Source organism: Triticum aestivum, chromosome 2D (assembly GCF_018294505.1).
Source record: "Triticum aestivum cultivar Chinese Spring chromosome 2D, IWGSC CS RefSeq v2.1, whole genome shotgun sequence".
NCBI lineage: Eukaryota > Viridiplantae > Streptophyta > Magnoliopsida > Poales > Poaceae > Triticum > Triticum aestivum.
Window position 1 is genome coordinate 600,853,748 of NC_057799.1, and position 21,160 is coordinate 600,874,907.

A 21,160-nucleotide genomic window follows, 5' to 3' on the forward strand; every position below is an offset into this window, starting at 1 on the left:
AAGTGCTAAGAACTCATCGACGGAGAGGTTGAATGGGTTCAACTCCATGTAATGGGGTTATTCAAAACAATGCCAATTAATTTCATATAAAGATACAACCATTCTAAAAACCATGGCTCAATGGGCGTAGTAGGGTTTGGTGAATATGATAGGTCATAAGCGGTACTCGAGAATGTGTAGTTTGAACCATTCCAAGCCAAGTAAAGTATATATTCAAGCAAAAAATACATCTAATATGGGAGAACACCAGCGAGACGTTGCCGAAAATTTATCCGGAATCTATACTTGACATGACATGGAGGTGCAAGTATCATGAAGGCTAAAAGTGAGATAGATTTTAGTGGACATTTTCGTTTGCAAACGCGAAGACAATTCCAAATCTAGACATGAGGAATATCCTAAGAATTATTCTTAGTAAAAAAAAGTCTTATCTTAGGAACTTCATGAGCCACATGGTTGATCATCGTACCAATTACCAAATCAATTAGAGTAAATTATCATCATTATATTTTGTTTGTTTAATAAGTTATGATGAGCAGTAGTACACCGAATTAAAGAATAAATGTTGTTAATACTACATGAGCTCCAACAAACTGCACTCTCTGTCTCTGGTATCTTTCAACTCATCTTTAAAAAATATTGAGTTCTTTATCTCCTTCCCGGCCGTCGTCCGCTGGCCGGTGAGGCACCAAGCGCCGGGAACTCGTCGGTGGAGAGGCTGAAAGGGACGCCGCCGCTGTCGGGGCTCTGTGACTTTGTCTGTCCCGCCCTGGCAGTAGCAGCCTGGTACAGAGGCGCCGCCGGTTGGTGCTGCAGTGGTGTCGCGTGCTTCGCCGCCTCGCCATTGCTCTACTCCCAGGCTGCTCTGCTAGGGGGTGCGCTCCCAGCAGCCGCCGGCCGGACCGCAGCAGCCGCGAGGCTCTGCAGCAGCGGGTCAGGCCGGAAGCCGAACGGGACCTTGGAGGCGTCCATCTTCCAAAACGTGATGGAGATCCTCTTGGCTGGCACGGCGGGGACGCAGTGCTTGGCGACATTGGCGCCGTTGCCGTTGAGCACAAGCACGGACCCCACAGGCAGCGGGATGGAGGCGGCGGCGGAGAACTCCTCAGGGGCGACCACCCGCATGTCCTTGCCGAAGAGGATGGGCGCCTCGGTAAGGAAGGAGGCGGTGCAGAAGGGGCGGAGGAAGTCGTGGTGGTCGACGTGCGGCGGGATGCAGTCGTCGACGTCGTAGACGTTTGTTGGAATAAGCCACATCGCGTGGTGTGGTCGGACTCGTCGGGCGCGCGGGACGTGCGGGACACGCTGGTGGTGTCAGGCTTGTCGGGCGCGTCGGATGCATGCGGGACGGGCGGAAGGCAGCAAAAGTGTGGCGTATGTGTGTGTATGGCGGTGTGTGGCCGTGTTAGATTCGTAGGTGCGCGAGTACGTGTGTGCGCGTGGTGGTGTGAGTTAGCTAGCTAGGTTGTTGGCTGGATGTGATTTAGCAGCCTACACGCAAGGAGTCAGTTGGTTAGTGGGCTAGCCATGCACGGTAGTAGTTAGCAACGACCGGTGAAGCTGGCCGCGTCGTGCGCATGGAAAACTTGGGCGTTGCGCTGCTGGGGTACTACAAAAGCCATGGCAACGACTGTGTGTTGTGATGAGTTTTGCGCTCTGGGAATAGTAACGGGGCTATGTGTGCAGCCGGGTGAAACTTCAGTGTATTGTGCTTCTTCTTCTTCTACCTCTAGTCCGACGTGAGAGAGAGCGGCAACAACAACGTTGACGATGCAGCAGTCGGGCACGCAGGTCGGCGGGAGCACGCGCCAGAGCACGAGGCGGCGCGCCATGGCGGCGAGGAGCGGCGGCAGCGGGTCGACGGACTCGTCCCGCACGATGCCCGGCGGGTTGCCGTCCCGGTCGGCGGCGTAGTTGTAGCAGCAGCTGAACTGGATCGTCGCCCGGCCCTTGCCGCGCATCCACTTGCACGGCTCCGAGTAGGTCCGCTCTGCAGTCACACGCGCCGGAGAAGAATCGAGCTCGTCAGATCAAGATCGGGGGAGGAAGAAGGAGCTCCCGTGCAGGGAAATTGATTGATCGATTCATTGGAGATTCCATGGGCGACTCCACGGGCGACCGGGGAGGTGACCGCTGGGGACATCACGTACAGAAAAATGATGCGTTCACCACGGGCGACCGGGGAGGTGACCGCTGGGGCGCGGCCTTCCGCCGCGGCGGCTGGCCCGTGCGTTGGCGGCCGTTTTTGGGCGCTGGTTGGATCAGATGAAGATGATGCGGACGGGGACGGCGAGGATCCGGGGGCCTCACCACCGTCGCCGACTCCGTCGGATCTGATCTGTGATTTCGTTCACTCTGGTTATGACAAAGACGAGGTGGCCACAACTGTCGACAAGGTCTTGCCGGTGGATGATCCGGCGAGGGTTGGGCTTCACGCGGACGAGAGGAAGGAGATGGTCAGACGAGTTGTTCACCGGAGAACGGCGGCGACGGCGATCAGGCCTTGGAAGGGCCCCTTACCTAAGGTACATCTTCCGAACCTCACGCTTTTCGATCTAATTCATCCAGATTCATGGACTGTGGTTAAGAGGAAGAGGCCGGAGCGCCGGAAAGTGGCCGGCTCTCTGCCGGCGGCGGCTGCGGCGGCCGTGCCGTCGGTCTCCTCGATCGGGATCCGGGCGGCTCGTGACGATCATCTGAATTTGCTTCTGGGCCGAGTTGGGCCGGTTTCCTCGATCTCTAAGTCGCAACTGGTTGGGCCGGAGATAGCTGGGTATGAGGCCCAGGCTATAACGAATCCCACCAGTTTTGCGTCTGTCGATACATGCAGGGAAGCGATCGATTGTTGCCCTACGTACGATATCGCGCCTGGAGCTAGGGTTCGTCGGAACGGGACGTCGGGGTTCCCTTCTTGCGGTCCTGGTCGTGCGCGTCGGATTCTACCCCTTGGTGCCATGGCGGGCCGAGGGTCTGGATTGCCCCCTGCGAAGAAACCCCAGACGGCTGTTGAAAGGGCCCGGTCTGGGGCTGAGCCGCCGCCGCCGCCTGCGGGTGCAGGCCGTGGTGCTGCCGGTGCTGGGCTTGTTGCTGCCGGCACTGGGCGGGGCACCGCCGCCCATACTACTGCTACGGGGCGGGGTGGCGGTTACGTTGGGGCTAGGCCCCCTGTGCCAGCGGCGGCCAGGCCGCCCGTGGTGCCGGCGGGCAGAGGAGGGCTGGCTGGACTCAGGCCGACGGGGCCGACGCCATCCGTGACTACTGCTGCGGGTCGGGGTGTAGCCAGCGGTCCGAGACCGGCTGTGGTCAACCCGACACCTGCCGACGGTCAGCCTCGTCCCGCGCCACCGCCTCACCACGTCGCGCGGCCGGCTCAGAATCGTTCGGGACCATCGCAGACGAGGTAGTACTCAAGCGCTAGAGAGTCTTTTGATCCGCCCCGAGGTCAGTGGGGTGACGATGGTTATGATGCGTATGGAGATGGACAACACCGAGGCTCCTCATCCACGGGAGGCGGTCGTGGATATGCCTGGCAGAGTGATGGGTCTGCTGAGAGACCGTTTCTCGGACCTCCGGGTGGTTTTGTCGAGGGAGCCTCTAGCCCAGATCACCGGCAAAGAGGTGGCTACCGTGGTGTCCGGGGTGGTGGTCGTGGGCGGTTCCGCAGAAGGCCTCCGCCACCGGCGGCTGTTGATCATGCGGCGTCAGCTGTGGTGACCGATCCCGTTCAGTCGACTGACCTTCCTAGCCAGGCGATGGATGTTGTGACGGCTCTGGCCAACATGGACGTTCCTGCGACTGGGGCTACGGCCGAGACAGGCGACAGGACTGAGTCAGAGAGAGCATCTAAGAGGGCGCGAAAGAAGGAGAAGATGTTATGCCACCGTTGTGGTGAGAAGGGGCACTTCATTGCTGAGTGTGTGGCGGAGCTGTGCGATTCTTGTGGTAAGCCAGCACATGCCACGGGGGACTGCCCGTTTATGCGTGATCAGGTTCCGGCTCTTACAATGTATGGAGTATACTGTGCTGAGTTGATGTTCTTTGAGTCCCCGGCCGCGAGAGAGATTCCGGAGGAGGCGCAGAGTTTGACCACTGGGATTGTGAAAGTTACCCAGGGTGAGGTGATTGAGGCTCAGATTGTGCAGAGACTTCAGGAACTGGCTCCAGGTGCCTTCCAGTGGGATTTGGTTAGTCTTGAGGCCAATGTTTTTAAGGTTGACTTCCCAACTGTGGATGATTTGCAGAGATTGCTGAGCTTTGGCCTGTGCAGAGTTCCTGGCACTAAATGCATTCTGGAATTTCACGAGTGGGAGAAGGTGGAGCCTAAGGGCAGGCCTCTTACTTAGGTTTGGTTGCGGTTTTCCAGGGCTCCATCTAAGCCTCTGCAGGATGTTCGAGTTGTGGCTAGTATGGGCATCATGGTTGGGAAAACTGAGAACCGTGCTCATGGGGTGGCTCAACTTCTAGTGAGTCTTCTGGACATTGAGTTCGTCCCTGATGTGGTAAACTGGACTTACAGGGGCGAGGTTTTTCCCCTCAAGATCGAGTTTGAGGATGCAACTCTGTTTGCTGTGGCGATGAATGGGGCTGATGTGGATATGCACGAGGGTGATGACAGTGCGGGTGCTAAGGGGGCACCGACTGAGGAGGCTAGACGAGAGGGGTCTAACGGATCAGGCCCTGTTGTTCAGCTACGCGGGGATGGAGCCGGGGTTGAGCCGGCATCATCTCCCTCGGTGCCTATGACTTCTCTGCGATTTGGGTCTTTTGAGCCAGCCTCTGCTCCTCCCAGACTTTGGAGTGAACGGGTTGATTGTGATGATGTGTTTGAGCGCACGCTTCCTATGTTGGAGTTTGATGCTGCTGACAGGCCCATGATCGGCGGCTTGGTGAGGACGCCCTCGGCGATGACTGTGGTTGGAGGTGGGGGGGTGGAGCCTGTGGTGGCTTCTCTTTCCCCAGCTCTCCCAGCGGTTGCGTTCACGGAGTTGACGTTTGAGTCAGAGGTTGTGCTTGGGGGAGGGAGTCCAGGGCAGGTGGCCTCGGCTTCCACCCCTCTCATCCGGACGCCGGCGACGCCGGCGATGATGACGTCGGCTGGCTGTGGGGGAGGCGGCCCGAGGCAGGTGGTGTAGGAGATATGCCCTAGAGGCAATAATAAATGTTATTGATTATCTCCCTGTTCATAATTATGTTTATGTTCCATGCTATAACTACTGTGGTTCCCGAGCCCGTATATCCATAAAGGCTCTGGGGAGAACCCATATGCACATGTGGAATAATAAACGATAAAATGTATTCCTAGTCATGCCTCTAAGACTAGCTCAAGTGTTGCATGATGATTATGTTTTCCCAATCATGGGCATGTCTATGCCAAGCAACTTTGAGGGCACAATGTCAGGAAGGACATTTGTGTTGAATCGACCCGAATTGATGTTATGCTATGAGATACATTCGTCACAAGTTTATTGGTACATAACACAGAGATGGTTAACGTTTGCATGATTCCTTAGACCATGAGAGTATCGAGTTTCTTCATGCTTGCTTCATGAACTTTGGGGTTTGTTAAACGTCATCCGTAAATGGGTGGCTATTACGGCGGCTTACGGGTTCATGGAAAAGTGTGTCAAGTAACTTGATAGCTCAAGATTGGGATTTGCTCCTCCAACGATGGAGAGATATCTCTGGGCCCTCTCGGTGTTACGGTATCCATCATCGTCTGGCCAGACACTTTGTGATTTGATCACGGGGATGCCGGAACACGATAACGAGAAAAGAGAACAATACCGGTAACGAGGTAACTAGCATAGTGGACAAGTTGTTGATCCACGGGAATGCCAACATGTCTCACCTCGGGTATTTGTAACATATCGCGAAGCAACAGGAATAGCACACGGCAACTGGAGGTTCACTCGAATATTTATTCGTGTGGGTATAGGGGTCAATATGGGTGTCCACGGCTCCGATGTTGATCATTGATCGGAAGGGGTTCCGGGTCATGTCTATACTTCACCGAACCTATAGGGTCACACGCTTAAGGGTCATCTATCTGCTGAATACTAGACAGGGAGTCTGAGAGAAAATCACCGAAAAAGTTTCGGACACCGAAAAGTTTCGGACAGCGGAATCGTACCGCAGAGAGAGGTCATCGGATAAGTTTCGATGATACCGAAAAGTTGTTTCGGGATACACCATTAAGTCAAATTGGTTTCGGCACATGCCTGATAATTCTTGGAGGATGCCAGAATCATTCTGGAAGCTTTTTGGAATTTTCTGAGATAAAAACCGGAAATGTTCCGGAGCTGCCGGAGCCACTTCAGATGCGTTTCGCAGATGAAAATCACTAAAACCGGAATTGTTTCGGAACGCGTTGAAAATCATTTTAGTGGGTACTGGAAATGTTCTTAGCCCACATAAATATTTTCAGTTCGATCAGACGCTGAAAAATGTCGTCGTGAATAGTGAAAATCAGCTTTATGGTTACTTTATGGAAAGCCACCTTTTGGGGCTTTGCTCCAAAAGATCTTGGGGATGACATGGATGGATAGGAGCCATTTTTTGGGCCCCTCATGGGGGTGTGGCCGGCCACATGGGGTATCCCCCCTTGGGGACCCTCTTGTTCCTTGGTTTCACTCCTAGGTCCTTGTGGAAGGACTTCATTCATGTGCATTTTGGGTTTTTTGTGAAACTACCCTACCCCCTTGGGATTTCCTATAAATAGAGGTGGAGGGGCAGCCCTCCACACTCATCCCTTGCTCTCATACACATGCCATGCATTATCTGGCTTCTTCTCTCCCTCCCACGAAAAGAGTTTCGTAGAGCCGTAAGGCTGTCTGGGTTCCGGCAGGAACTAGTTCTGGACGGCGAAGCCCTGCCGGATAGATGACACCGTATGTGTGCAACTCTGTAGAGAGATCGTAGTTTCGGTCTTAGTTCGTGAGTGCCTCCCGAAGGGCTGTCCGTGTGACCGTCCGAGTTTCGAAGGTCCTCCCGAAGGGCTGTCCGAGTGACCGTTCGAGTTTCGAAGGTCCTCCCGAAGGGCTGTCCGCGACACCGTCCGGGGGGCTGTTCGACCGCCTCCCGGAGGGCTGTCTGAGGAGCAGATGAGGGTATACATCCTCGCGGTTGGGAGGTTGTAAATCCTAGCTGCGGGGATCTGCACCGCCGATCGTCATCGACTCTACTTCCCGCTGCGCTACGAGTCGGTAACGAAAAAGATCAAACCATGTATGCAGTCTCCATAGTGGTCCTGGGCTGGTGCGTAGGTCGGAAATTTTTTGTTTTCTGCTGCGTTCCCCTACAGTGGCATCAAGAGCCGTGCTATGCGTAGATGCAGGTTTCGATCTAGAATACATGGAGATGTATGGGTATTGCATAATATAATTAGGTAGTAGATGAGATCTATTGCTGAAAATTATTTATGCGGGTGACAGATGAAATCTGTTACCCGACGTTCTTGTTGCTTCCCTAGAATTTGCGTTTGCTCAATCTCGAGACAGCATGGTGGAATTTGACAAAGTTCTGGCAATCCGTGATCCTGATTGATCATGGAAGTGCTATCAGTTCTTTGGGTTCTGCCGTAGTCAAAAGAAAGATGAAATTCGCAGATGAAAGGGCATTGCAGATATTATCTGCACGGGGGTCATGCGTATGACGAAGTTTAGTATGGGGCTCGAGATTTAATTATCTCGTGTTTCATACACCCCGAGATGTTAATCTAGCAACTTGAATAATCATACTTGATGATAAAACGTTGGTAGCTGCGGTTTAAGTCAAAACCTTAGAAGCCACGTAAAATAAAATTTTGCATAAACCGATTAGAGGTGTCTAACTTGGTTTTGCAGGATGTGCATGTGATGTGGTATAGCAGTGCTCATACTAATTCGATTATGTATGAGATGACTATATGATGTAATTTGATTAACATGACCTGCGTGTCATGGTTCGGCATGATGGCTGGAGCCATATGATTGCACTTTAATGACCTGCGTGTCAACCTTAAGTAATGCATTAATTTTATACGCTATGGAGATAGCAATATTATCTGGTGCATCGACAAGGTGGTGGCAATCTTCGCGAAGGTGAACACCAACACGAATGCCGAAGACGAAGAAATGAAATACTTCTCCGTCAGAAAGGGCTATACCATATCATGCTATTATGAATTGCCTGAGATGTTTATCCCTTATGTTGCACCCTTCTTGATTGCGCGGTAGTCGCTTTTTATTAGGGTGATCTCTCACAAAAATACCAAGTAGTTAGTGTTCTCCCAAGTGTAGCACCGTCACGGCACCTATCTTTTCGGGGTGCGCCGTGTCACACGGGTACGAACGATTAGAGAAGTGTGAGGCGGGTGAGTTGAGACCTCGCAGCAAGATCACTTGGTTGTCTTGACGTTCAGGCATGACCGTCATGAGCTCGGAACACACGCATCGAAAGATGAACAAGAGTCACATAGAGATGTGATTGGCAAGTTGGCCTACCGGTTGAGATTTTTCATCATCAGTGGTGTTACACCAATGGCGAACAATTGAAATGTGGGTCTTGTATCACTCACAATCAATTTTGAGAGATATTGATTTGAGTGGGAGCGCACTGTTGAATTAACATGTTTAATTCTCAGTGCAATTAATTATGAACACTGTCTAAGTGTTTCTTGCAAAATAGTTGTAGAATAATGGCTCGCGTTTCCACCTTCCCTATTAAAATTGAATAGCTGTTAAATATCTGGTTAAAACTTTACGATTGGTAACGTAATATGAGGATTGTCCTCAAAAGTGCCGAGAAGGACTTTGTCCTATCGCATGCTTTCCGTATCCTCCCGCTAATGCTATGGATCATGTGACTCTCGTCCTTCGATCCAAAAGCTATAATTCCGTTTCAGTCAAGTGCAATATGTTTGCTTCCATGAAACCCAAACTTCGAAAGTTGGGATAGTTATATGATATTCATGGAACTGGAAATTATTTTCAGATACAAACAAAGCAATGTTTGTTTGCAAGTATTAGTAAAAGTGTTTACTATGCATTTGACTGTTGGGAAAGGGATCCAGAAGAACGCCTGTCATATAATGAAAGGTGAATAAAACAACAACTTAAAGAGAAAGGAAGTGTCCAAAGGGTGTTAGTATGACTTACACGCCTAGGAAGTCCGGGGCTAACTCCACTCTTAAGTTGGGTGCTTCTTTTGCGAATAGGAGAAATACTAAAAGTTAAACTGTTAGAAGTATAAAGGCAGAAAGAAAGATGACTGGAATATCCAGCTCATGTATGAATGTCATACAAGTTTTTGATGTATAGTAGGCTGGTCAAAGATATAGTTCTTGGGAATTATGGTTAAACATGTTAATCACTAATTCTTGGGTATTGTGAGTTAATCACAAAGATACCCGCTCGATTGCATTCAATTGCGAATCACTGTAAGAGCTACTATGGCCTAAAAAGACTAGCCAGAAATGAGGTTAAGGTATACACAGGGAACATAGTAAATGTTACTATACCTTCCATCGGTGTATTGCCGTCTGTATTTATTTTCATAATTCATTTACAGTTTTACAAACTCTCGCCCATTGCATAAGGTATCTTGCAAGAAGGTTGTTCATAAGAGAACCTTTTATGTTCGATGTTATGAATAACACAAGGGCCATACTTTCATTATGAATGAGATGTATGTTATGAATATTGATAATAATACAATACCTCTGGGTTTACTTTCATAATTCATTTTAGAGTTTCATACACTCTAGCCCATTGCACAATGTTTGTTGCAAAAGAGTTGTTCATAAAAACAACAATTGTTGTTAAGTATTATGAATAACATGAAGGGCCATGCTTCCATCCAAGATGGGACGTATGTTATGAATATTGAGGGTAATATGATACATCCATAACACTGACGCTAAATGTCGCAAGACTAAAAGAATACCACACAAGTGTGGCACTACATTTGGTCACATTGGAGAAACCCGCATGGAAAATTCCATTATGATGGATTTTGAAGTCTTTTTGATTTTGAATCATCTGACACTTGCAACTTTCCTCCGAAAAGTGAAGTGACTAAAATACCGTTCACAGGGCATAAGGAACGAACAACAAACTTATTAGTGATCATACATTTGATGTGTGTAGTCCGATAAGTGTTGTTAGTGGTGGATTTATTTATCTTCAGAAATGACTCAAGTAGATATATGGATATTTACTTGATGAGACGTAAGTCTGGATCTTTTGAAATCATTCGAAAGGTTTTCAAAAATGAAGTAGAAGTTATTGTAACAAGAAAATTATCTTTCTGCAATTTGATTGCACAAAGGAATATTTGAGTTACATGTTTAGCGAATGTCTGATGAGTTGTGAAAGGGGTTTCATAACTTGCACCTCCCGGAACACCACTGCAAGTGAAAAGTCCGTGGAGATGTAATCTAACCATTTATGACATGGTAAGGTCAAAGATGACATAAATAAATTTGCCATTATCCTTTTAAAGTGATGCTTTAGAGACTGCGGCTTTTACACTGAAAAGAGCTACATCGGGTCTGTTGAAATGAAGCCATGGTATGGTACGCCCAACCATGTTGTATCTTTTCTTAACATTTGAAATATGGGGCTTGTGTAAAAGGTTACAAACCTAGTCCAAATCAGACAAGTGCTACTTTGTAGGTTATCCCAAGTCATTGGGTATTCCTCCCTCACTATACCGAGGCAAATAGGTTTGCCACAAAGAACGGTATGCTTTTAAAGAGAATGGTTCTTTCTAAAAGGTGAGTGGGAGAATAGTGCAACTCGACGAGATAAACAGTATCTTCATCAGATCAAAGGAAAGAGACCTTGGAAGTAATTCCAGAGTTTCCTACTGCGACTGATACGGAAGTCTCTACAATAAAATGTATGAACTTCGGTCGAACTTGCAGCTGAACCACGTAGGCAAGGCTCGTGCAAACCTCTCAGGTGCGCAAACGAGATATTGTTGTTAGACAACATTATACCTACGATACACAAGGAAGCGTTGATGGGCCCTGACTCCAGAATTGGCTAAATGCCAATACAACCCGAGTTAGTTTCCATATAAGTGATTCAAGATTAAAACCTTGATACACCTTTCGGAAGACTTAGAGTCTAATGAATATTTATGGAACTTAAAACTGATACGGATAAAAATGTTTTATCCATAAAGCTCGACTTGTTGAAATAACAAGTTCAAGAGTTGACTACGATGAGGTTGTTTTCATCGTAGGGATGCTTAAAGTCGGTTCGGGTTGAACTAGCAATTAATACATATTTCAATCATGAGATATGAAACATGGATGATAAAAGGATTTCCATCTGATTGAAATGAAAGCTAGGACTTGTATATGATACAGTCCAAAGTAATTTGTCGATCCAGAGGATGCTAGTAGGTATGCAAACTTCAGAGTTCCAGCAATGGACAGAAGAGAGCAAAATGGAGTTGGAATCTTCGTGTTTTGATGAAATGGTCAAAGGGGTTTTGACTTCATCAATGGGTAACGAAGATGCTTGTAATTCAAGAAAGTAAGTGGGAGCGTAATAATATTTCTAAAAACCTTATGTGCTTGGCACATTGGTAATTGGAAATAAATTTCTTGACACAAATTAGGACTTCATTTGAAAATAGTTTTTCGATGAAGTGCTTAGGCTAAATAGCCTCAATATTAGGCATGATGATCTATGGAGATAGATTTACCTAATGGGGCTAAGCAATGAATACATATTGACAATATGCTAAAACCTTTTAGCATTTAAAAACGCCAAGGAGTGATTCTTGCCAAAGTCACATGGAAAGAGTTTTTGCAAGACTCGGTGTCCCAAAACACTGATGAGTAAAATACATGATGCAGATTCCACACACTTTTGTGTTTGGATTAATCATGTATTCCATGGTATGTAAAACAACCAGATATGTCCGATACTCCCAAGGTGTTGCGAGTATGGATACCAAAGTGATCAAATTACTGATCATGGGACAACAGTGAAAGATGTCACAGAGTACTAGAGTAAGTACTGATGACATGGTTTTCTCGCAAGCAGAGATCATGAAGAGTTCATTGTAAAATGTTACATCGATACAGTCTTCATCTTTTCTCCATGCGATTTTCGATTTAAATTAAGGGTTTTGTGTAACACACAATGTGGTGGCACAGTTAGTTGGAATTTGTTCAAACTAGTTACTGTGGCGAATTCTATAACAAGGGCTAAGTATGTTAACGCTTTAGAAGTGACAAAGAAGATGTTGAATCATATAGTTCATTCATGAACTTAGTATAGTTCCAAGATGGCTTTTGACAATGGGACACTACTGCAGGTAGTTGCTCCATAACTCAGTCTGAGGAATCCAGGTTCGACCTGTGATTCACATACATACATAGCCAAGTCCACACAAAATATGAATTTTGTGAAAACGCGAGGACATGCAAAGATACACACGGAACTGAAGTCGTCAGATCCATTGGACATCAGGCTATACCACAAGCGAAGCATATTTACACCGGTGTGCCACAGGTGTGAAGTGCATTAGCATAAGCTAGATTATTGTCTCTAGTGCAAGTGGGAGTCTGTAGGAGATATGCCCTAGAGGCAATAATAAATGTTATTGATTATCTCCCTGTTCATAATTATGTTTATGTTCCATGCTATAACTGCTGTGGTTCCCGAGCCCGTATATCCATAAAGGCTCTGGGGAGAACCCATATGCACGTGTGGAATAATAAACGATAAAATGTATTCCTAGTCATGCCTCTAAGACTAGCTCAAGTGTTGCATGATGATTATGTTTTCCCAATCATGGGCATGTCTATGCCAAGCAACTTTGAGGGCACAATGTCAGGAAGGACATTTGTGTTGAATTGACCCGAATTGATGTTATGCTATGAGATACATTCGTCACAAGTTTATTGGTACATAACACAGAGATGGTTAACGTTTGCATGATTCCTTAGACCATGAGAGTATCGAGTTTCTTCATGCTTGCTTCATGAACTTTGGGGTTTGTTAAACGTCATCCGTAAATGGGTGGCTATTACGGCGGCTTACGGGTTCATGGAAAAGTGTGTCAAGTAACTTGATAGCTCAAGATTGGGATTTGCTCCTCCAACGATGGAGAGATATCTCTGGGCCCTCTCAGTGTTACGGTATCCATCATCGTCTGGCCAGACACTTTGTGATTTGATCACGGGGATGCCGGAACACGATAACGAGAAAAGAGAACAATACCGGTAACGAGGTAACTAGCATAGTGGACAAGTTGTTGATCCATGGGAATTCCAACATGTCTCACCTCGGGTATTTGTAACATATCGCGAAGCAACAGGAATAGCACACGGCAACTGGAGGTTCACTCGAATATTTATTCGTGTGGGTATAGGGGTCAATATGGGTGTCCACGGCTCCGATGTTGATCATTGATCGGAAGGGGTTCCGGGTCATGTCTATACTTCACCGCACCTATAGGGTCACACGCTTAAGGGTCATCTATCTGCTGAATACTAGACAGGGAGTCTGAGAGAAAATCACCGAAAAAGTTTCGGACACCGAAAAGTTTCGGACAGCGGAATCGTCCCGCAGAGAGAGGTCATCGGATAAGTTTCGATGATACCGAAAAGTTGTTTCGGGATACACCATTAAGTCAAATTGGTTTCGGCACATGCCTGATAATTCTTGGAGGATGCCAGAATCATTCTGGAAGCTTTTTGGAATTTTCTGAGATAAAAACCGGAAATGTTCCGGAGCTGCCGGTGCCACTTCAGATGCGTTTCGCAGATGAAAATCACTAAAACCGGAATTGTTTCGGAACGCGTTGAAAATCATTTTAGTGGGTACTGGAAATGTTCTTAGCCCACATAAATATTTTCAGTTCGATCAGACGCTGAAAAATGTCGTCGTGAATAGTGAAAATCAGCTTTATGGTTACTTTATGGAAAGCCACCTTTTGGGGCTTTGCTCCAAAAGATCTTGGGGATGACATGGATGGATAGGAGCCATTTTTTGGGCCCCTCATGGGGGTGTGGCCGGCCACATGGGGTATCCCCCCTTGGGGACCCTCTTGTTCCTTGGTTTCACTCCTAGGTCCTTGTGGAAGGACTTCATTCATGTGCATTTTGGGTTTTTTGTGAAACTACCCTACCCCCTTGGGATTTCCTATAAATAGAGGTGGAGGGGCAGCCCTCCACACTCATCCCTTGCTCTCATACACATGCCATGCATTATCTGGCTTCTTCTCTCCCTCCCACGAAAAGAGTTTCGTAGAGCCGTAAGGCTGTCTGGGTTCCGGCAGAAACTAGTTCTGGACGGCGAAGCCCTGCCGGATAGATGACACCGTATGTGTGCAACTCTGTAGAGAGATCGTAGTTTCGGTCTTAGTTCGTGAGTGCCTCCCGAAGGGCTGTCCGTGTGACCGTCCGAGTTTTGAAGGTCCTCCCGAAGGGCTGTCCGAGTGACCGTTCGAGTTTCGAAGGTCCTCCCGAAGGGCTGTCCGCGACACCGTCCGGGGGACTGTTCGACCGCCTCCCGGAGAGCTGTCTGAGGAGCAGATGAGGGTATACATCCTCGCGGTTGGGAGGTTGTAAATCCTAGCTGCGGGGATCTGCACCGCCGATCATCATCGACTCTACTTCCCGCTGCGCTACGAGTCGGTAACGAAAAAGATCAAACCATGTATGTAGTCTCCATAGTGGTCCTGGGCTGGTGCGTAGGTCGGAAAATTTTTGTTTTCTGCTGCGTTCCCCTACAGGTGGCCTCGGCCTCCTCTCCTCCGGCGGCGGATACGGCGGCCACGACTCCAGTGGCGCCGGCGACGCCGGCGATGATGACGGCGGCTGGATGTGGGGAAGGCGGCCCGAGGCAGGTGGGCTCGGCCTCTTCTCCTCCGGCGGCGGCTACGGCGGCCACGACTCCAGTGGCGCTGGGGGAGGGTCTGGGGCAGGTGGCTCCGGTCCCCCCTTCTTCTTCGGCGGTCAGGATGGCCGCATTTCCTACGGAGCCAGTGCTACCCTCTGGGATAAGGGATGGGGCGGGAGGAGGGCTCGGGCAGGCGGCCCCTGCACTTCTCTCTCCTGACGTACCGGTAATCCAGGGCCTCGGTTTTGGGTATTCGTCCGTGGGGCATGGGAGCCTACAACCACCTTCTCCGGTAACTTTGGTTGACCCTTTACGGGATTCAGCGCGAGGTTTTACTCGGGAGGAGGTCATTGCTTTTGGTGGGATCCCTGACCCGGTCTCTGCGGGGAGACGGATGAGCGCTCGCATCCAGGGGCAGCCGGAGGTTGATGACATGCAGTAGAGGTGCGCTATGAGGGCGGCCAAGCTTCGTGACGCTGAGGTCACTACTGGTATGTCTGTCAACATATCTCATTCCATTTTGCATTTTTCTAATGAGGAGATTATAAATAATGCAAACCAATTTTTCTAACGATAGTGAAATTTCCAACTCGGTGAATGATCTCTTAGATTTGGAAGCGGAGCGTGCTTTAGAAACTATTCGAAATCTAGCAGCGGTTCAACCCATGAATGATGATGAGATTGAGGCGTTGGGGGTCAGAGTGCTCGATAATCTGTGTGCGGATCTTGCACCATCCACGCCTGAGTCTGAGGAAGATGATGTAACCCTAGAGGATGCAGTAGTTACACCCGCTGAGCCCGGTTATGAGGACCGGGTGGAAGATCATAGTAAATCCAAACGCAAGTGGAAGCGGAAGATTTATCCCGTTTCTGCGGTTCGTAGGAGTGCTAGGATTCGGACTACCAAAAAATTTCATGATGAATTATGAAAGGAATCTTTTGGAATAGCAGAGGTCTGAAAGACTTGGCTAAAAGAAGGTTTCTTGCAGAGGCGTCTCTGGAGCATAAATTAGATTTTATTGCTCTCTCGGAAACTGGTAGAGATAATTTTTGCGCCCCAGTTTCTTAGCACTCTTTCGGGCGGTGTTGATTTTGATTGGCATTGGCTTCCTCCACGAGGAAGATTGGGTGGGATCTTGCTTGGAGTGAGATGCGATTCGCTGGAAGTCCGATCTGTAGTGATGGGTGACTTCGCGGTTAAGTTTCGAGTCAGGTCTAAAGCTGATGGTTTTAACTGGGCTCTGGTGGCGGTATATGGTGCCGCACAGCCCGAGATTAAACCGGAGTTTTTGGCGGACCTTGTTCGAATTTGTGGATCAGAGCAGCTCCCAATTTTAGTTGGGGGTGATTTCAATATCATTAGGAGGAGAGACGAAAAGAATAATGATAATTTCGACGGCAGATGGTCGTTTATGTTCAACACCATTATTGAAAGCTTGGATCTGAGAGATATAGAGCTTTCTGGTAGAAAGTTCACTTGGGCTAATGCTTTGCCAAACTCGACATATGAGAAGCTTGATCGAGTTCTCGCGAGGGTTGAGTGGGAACAGAAGTTCCCTCTCGTAATGGTTAAGGCTCTCTCGCGCGGAATTTCTGATCACACACCTTTATTCGTGGACTCAGGGGAGCCAAACCACGTGGGAAACAAAAACACCTTTTCTTTCTAGATAGCATGGTTTGAACGAGAAGGTTTCTTGGATCTGATTGCCCGGGAATGGGCTAAGGATGCAGGAGGTAGGACTTCTGTTGACCGTTGGCAGAATAAGATTAGGCATTTGAGAAGCTTCCTCCGGGGCTGGGCTAAGCATCTTAGTGGAATTTATAAGGTTGAAAAGGAAAGGCTCCTTTCTCTTATTCAGACCCTAGACTTAAAGGCTGAATCCACGATTTTGCAAGCCGCAGAGTTTCAGGTTAAACTAGATGCGGAGATGAGGTTGAAAGAACTTCTCCGCGAAGAAGAATTGAAGTGGGCATTGCGGGCTGAGGTCCGCAAAGTTGTCCAGGGGGACGCGAACACTCAATTCTTTCACTTGATTGCTAATGGTAAGCACAGAAAGAAGAGAATCTTTCAGCTTGAACAAGATGAAGGAACTATTTTAGGACAGGACAACCTAAAAGTATACATAACCGAGTATTATCAGCAGTTATTTGGACCTCCGGAGGATAGTTGCGTGTCCCTTGATGAGTCCAGGACTGAGGATGTGCCTCAGCTAACTGCCGCTGATAATGATATTTTGGTTGCCCCGTTCTCGGAGAAGGAGGTGTTTGATGCTATAGGACAGATGAAAAAATAATAAGGCTCCCAGGCCTGATGGTTTCCCGGCCGAGTTCTACAAAAAGTGTTGGCATATTATTAAGGGGGATTTGCTACCGATGTTTTATGATCTTTTCTCTGGACAACTTCAATTATTTCACTTAAATTTTGGAACAATAACGCTGCTTCCTAAGAAAACGGATGCTGTGCGAATAGAGCAGTTCAGGCCAATCTGCCTTCTCAATGTTAGTTTCAAAATTTTCACCAAGGTTGGGACAAATAAGTTCACACAGATAGCACATTCTGTGGTGCACCATTCCCAAACTGCTTTCATGCCGGACAGAAACATCCCAGAGGGGGTGGTCGTCCTTCATGAAACACCCCATGAAATCCACTCAAAAAAATTAGATGGAGTTGTTTTTAAGGTGGATTTCGAGAAAGCGTACGATAAAGTCAAATGGCCTTTCCTCCAACAGGCATTGCGTATGAAAGGTTTTGATGAAGCCTGGCGTCGCCAGGTTGAATCATTTACGCAAAAAGGAAGTGTTGGAATCAAAGTGAATGACGATATTGGTCACTACTTCCAGACACATAAAGGCCTGAGACAAGGGGATCCGATGTCCCCTATCCTGTTTAACATTGTGGTTGATATGTTAGCAATTATGATAGGAAGGGCTAAGGACGCTGGTCAAGTGGGTGGCTTGGTACCTCATCTTGTTGATGGAGGAGTGTCTATCCTTGAGTACGCTGATGATACAATCATCTTTATGGAGCATGACTTGGCAAAAGCGAGAAATATGAAGCTGGTGTTATGCCTTTTTGAACAATTGACCGGGTTAAAGATTAACTTTCACAAAATCGAGTTGCTCTGCTTTGGTAGAGCCAATGATGAACAAGAGGCTTATAGGCAATTGTTTGGGTGTGAGTTGGGGGCTTTACCTTTCACTTACTTAGGTATATCAATCCACCACCGTAAGCTGACAAACAGAGAATGGCACTGCATTGAGGACCGATTTGAGAAGAAACTGAGTTGCTGGAAGGGCAAGCTTATGTCATACGGAGGCCAATTAATCCTGATAAATTCGGTCCTCACGAGTATGCCTATGTTTCTCTTATCGTTCTTCGAAGTCCCAGTTGGAGTCAGGAAAAGACTGGATTTTTATCAATCGCGATTCTTTTGGCAGGGTGATGAACTAAAAAGAAAATACCGTCTAACTAAATGGGATATCATCTGTAGACCGAAAGACCAAGGGGGTCTTGGTATTGAGAATCTTGAAGTTAAGAACAGATGCCTTCTCAGTAAATGGCTGTGGAAGTTATCGAGTGAGACTGAGGCCACTCGGGCGCAAATCCTCAGTAGCAAGTATCTTCAGACCAAAACTTTGTCTCAGGTGACAGTAAGGCCGACTGACTCGCCTTTCTAGAAAGGGCTTATGAAAGTCAAACAATCCCTGTTTAATAGGACAAAGTTTACTATTGGTAACGGTGCTAGTACGCAATTCTGGGAGGATACTTGGCTCGGAGAGACACCCTTAGCCATTCAATACCCGTCTTTATATCGTATCGTTCAACGACGCGAGGTGTTTGTTGCAACGGTATTTCGATCTACCCCCCTTAATGTTCAGTTCAGAAGGGCGCTAGCGGGCAATCGTTGGGAAGATTGGCTCCGTCTAGTTGGTAGACTGATGAAGGTTCAGCTTTCTCAACAACTCGATGAATTACGTTGGAAGCTAACTAGGTCTGGAGTATTTACCGTTAAATCAATGTATATTGATGTTATCAATTCGAGCTTCATTCCTAGATCTAAACATGTTTGGGCGGTCAAAATTCCTTTGAAAATAAAAGTGTTTATGTGGTTTCTCCATAAACAAGTTATTTTAACCAAGGACAACTTGACAAAGCGTAATTGGACAGGACCTACTAGGTGTAGTTTCTGTGATCGGGATGAGACGATCAAACACCTTTTTCATGATTGCCCGCTAGCTAAAGTCTAATGGAGGACGGTCAATATTGCTTTCAATATTACTCCACCGAGTTCAGTCAATACGTTATTTGGAACGTGGCTTAATGGGGTAGAGCCCGAGTTAGCGCGACATATTCGTGTTGGAGTCTGCGCTTTGGTGTGGGCGCTATGGAATTGCAGAAATGATTTGGTTTTTAACAGGACAACACACATTCATTTTTTGCAGGTTATTCTCAGAGCCACGGCGTTGATCCGTTCGTGGTCGCTACTCACTCCGACGGAGGCCAGGGAGCGTTTGGTTACTGGATCTATCCGTTGGGAGATGGTAGCTCGGGATATCTTCAACCGGTTTGGATGGCGGTAATGTAATAGGATAGGCAATTAGTTTTCCTATCTATCTTTAGTCAGCCGGTTGTGACGTCCCTCTTTTGGCTAGTTTGTGTTTCTAGCCCTTTTTGGCTCTGTGTGAGCTTTTTTTTACTTTTTTCAGTTGAAGACTTTGAGACTTTGTTGAAACCTATTTATTTGATTTAATAAGATGGCCGTATGCATCGATCTGATGCAGAGGCCGGGGAGATCCCCCTTCGAGAAAAGAAAAAAAATTGGAGATGAAGAGGAAGGTTGGGTACCTCGGAGGCGGCCGCGGCGGCCTTGGTCCTGGATGTCGAGGACGCAGGTGACGATATTGGCCCGCTCGTCGGGGGAGAAGACGTTGGCGTGGAGCTCGAGGCCCTGGAGCACGTTGAGCATGCGGCCGTCGACGCGCTCCATGTGGCGGAAGTTCTTCTTGCGGCGCACCCTCGCCATGCCCTCGTCGGGCAGCAGCGTCCACATCACGGCGGCTCCGGCGGCGGCTGAGGCAGAGCAAGGGGATCTGATGGGCGGACGAGGGCAGAGGATTTTGACTGGATTGGCGGCTGAGGTAGCTCAGCTTTATATGGAGAGGAGAGACCACTTCCAAATCGGGGTCGGGTCTGGTGTTTCGCGGAACACGTGGGGCGCGCGTGGTCGGGCGCCAGCGGACGCGTACTCGCAGCTTCCCGCCTTCACCTAGCGCGCGCGCTCATTTATCTTTCTGCACAACCTACCTGGGCCGGCCACGCCGGTGAAGGCGGGCGGAACCTGGACGGCACGCCGGCCGCTTCATTTCGGGGTAAGACAGAGACAGGGAGTAAAGTAATTCTGATTTTCATTTGGCGCTGCAGCTTCACGTTCCCCTTTCTACTCATTTTTTGCCTGCTCTTTAACCAATCACTGTACTACCATACCATGTTCCTGCTGAAGCAATGGAAGAAATGGGCACATCCATTGGGAGGCAATGCCAGAACAGCCATTGTCATGGCTGCGCACGCTCACATCGAGCAACCCAGGAAGGAACACGCTTCTGTTTCCGACACTGCACAGCTCAATTAACGAAAATACTAGACAAACAACACTGCACGCACGATGCATGCACGATTCACAATCAGATGGATGTGAAGCACTTTATTCTATGATTCAATGGCTGGATGTGGAGTATCGTTCATGCATCGATCCAAAAACGTCGTGTGTATAGCAGCTGTCCTCGATCAATGTAGTGATGTCCACTAGTAGGAAAAGGGGCTTTTACCCCGATTCATAAGGGCCTTTAGTCCCGGTTCTGCAACCGGGACTAAAGGGTCATTACTAATGCCCTAGCCCTTTAGTCCCGGTTCTTACACGAATCAGGACTAAAGGCCGTCCACGTGGCCGGTGCGGGAAGCCCAGGCAGGAGGGTCTTTGGTCCCGGTTGGTGCCACCAACCGGGACTAATAGGCAAGGCCTTTTGTCCCGGTTGGTGTCACCAACCGGGACCAATAGGCATCCACGCGTCAGCAGCTGGCAGGAGCTGAGGTTTTTGTTTTTTTAAAGGGGTGGTTTAGGGGTTTTGGGGGTTAATTTAGGTGTTTCATATATTGTGTTAGCTAGCTAATTAATAGAGAGAAATGTCCTCTCTTATCTCCGTGCTTGGTCGACGCTACGTACTATATACGTATGGAGAGGAGTAGACACGATAGCTAGTAATCAAATGAAGGAAACAGAAGATCGTCATGAACATATGCATACAGAGAGAAGTGATAT

At 48.1% G+C, this 21,160-nt stretch overlaps 1 pseudogene; it reads right to left on the bottom strand.

Annotated features, from left to right (window-relative positions):
- Window positions 1-574: 574 nt before the first annotated feature.
- On the bottom strand, window positions 575-20,400 carry LOC123056020 (uncharacterized; annotated as a pseudogene).
- Window positions 20,401-21,160: the final 760 nt, after the last annotated feature.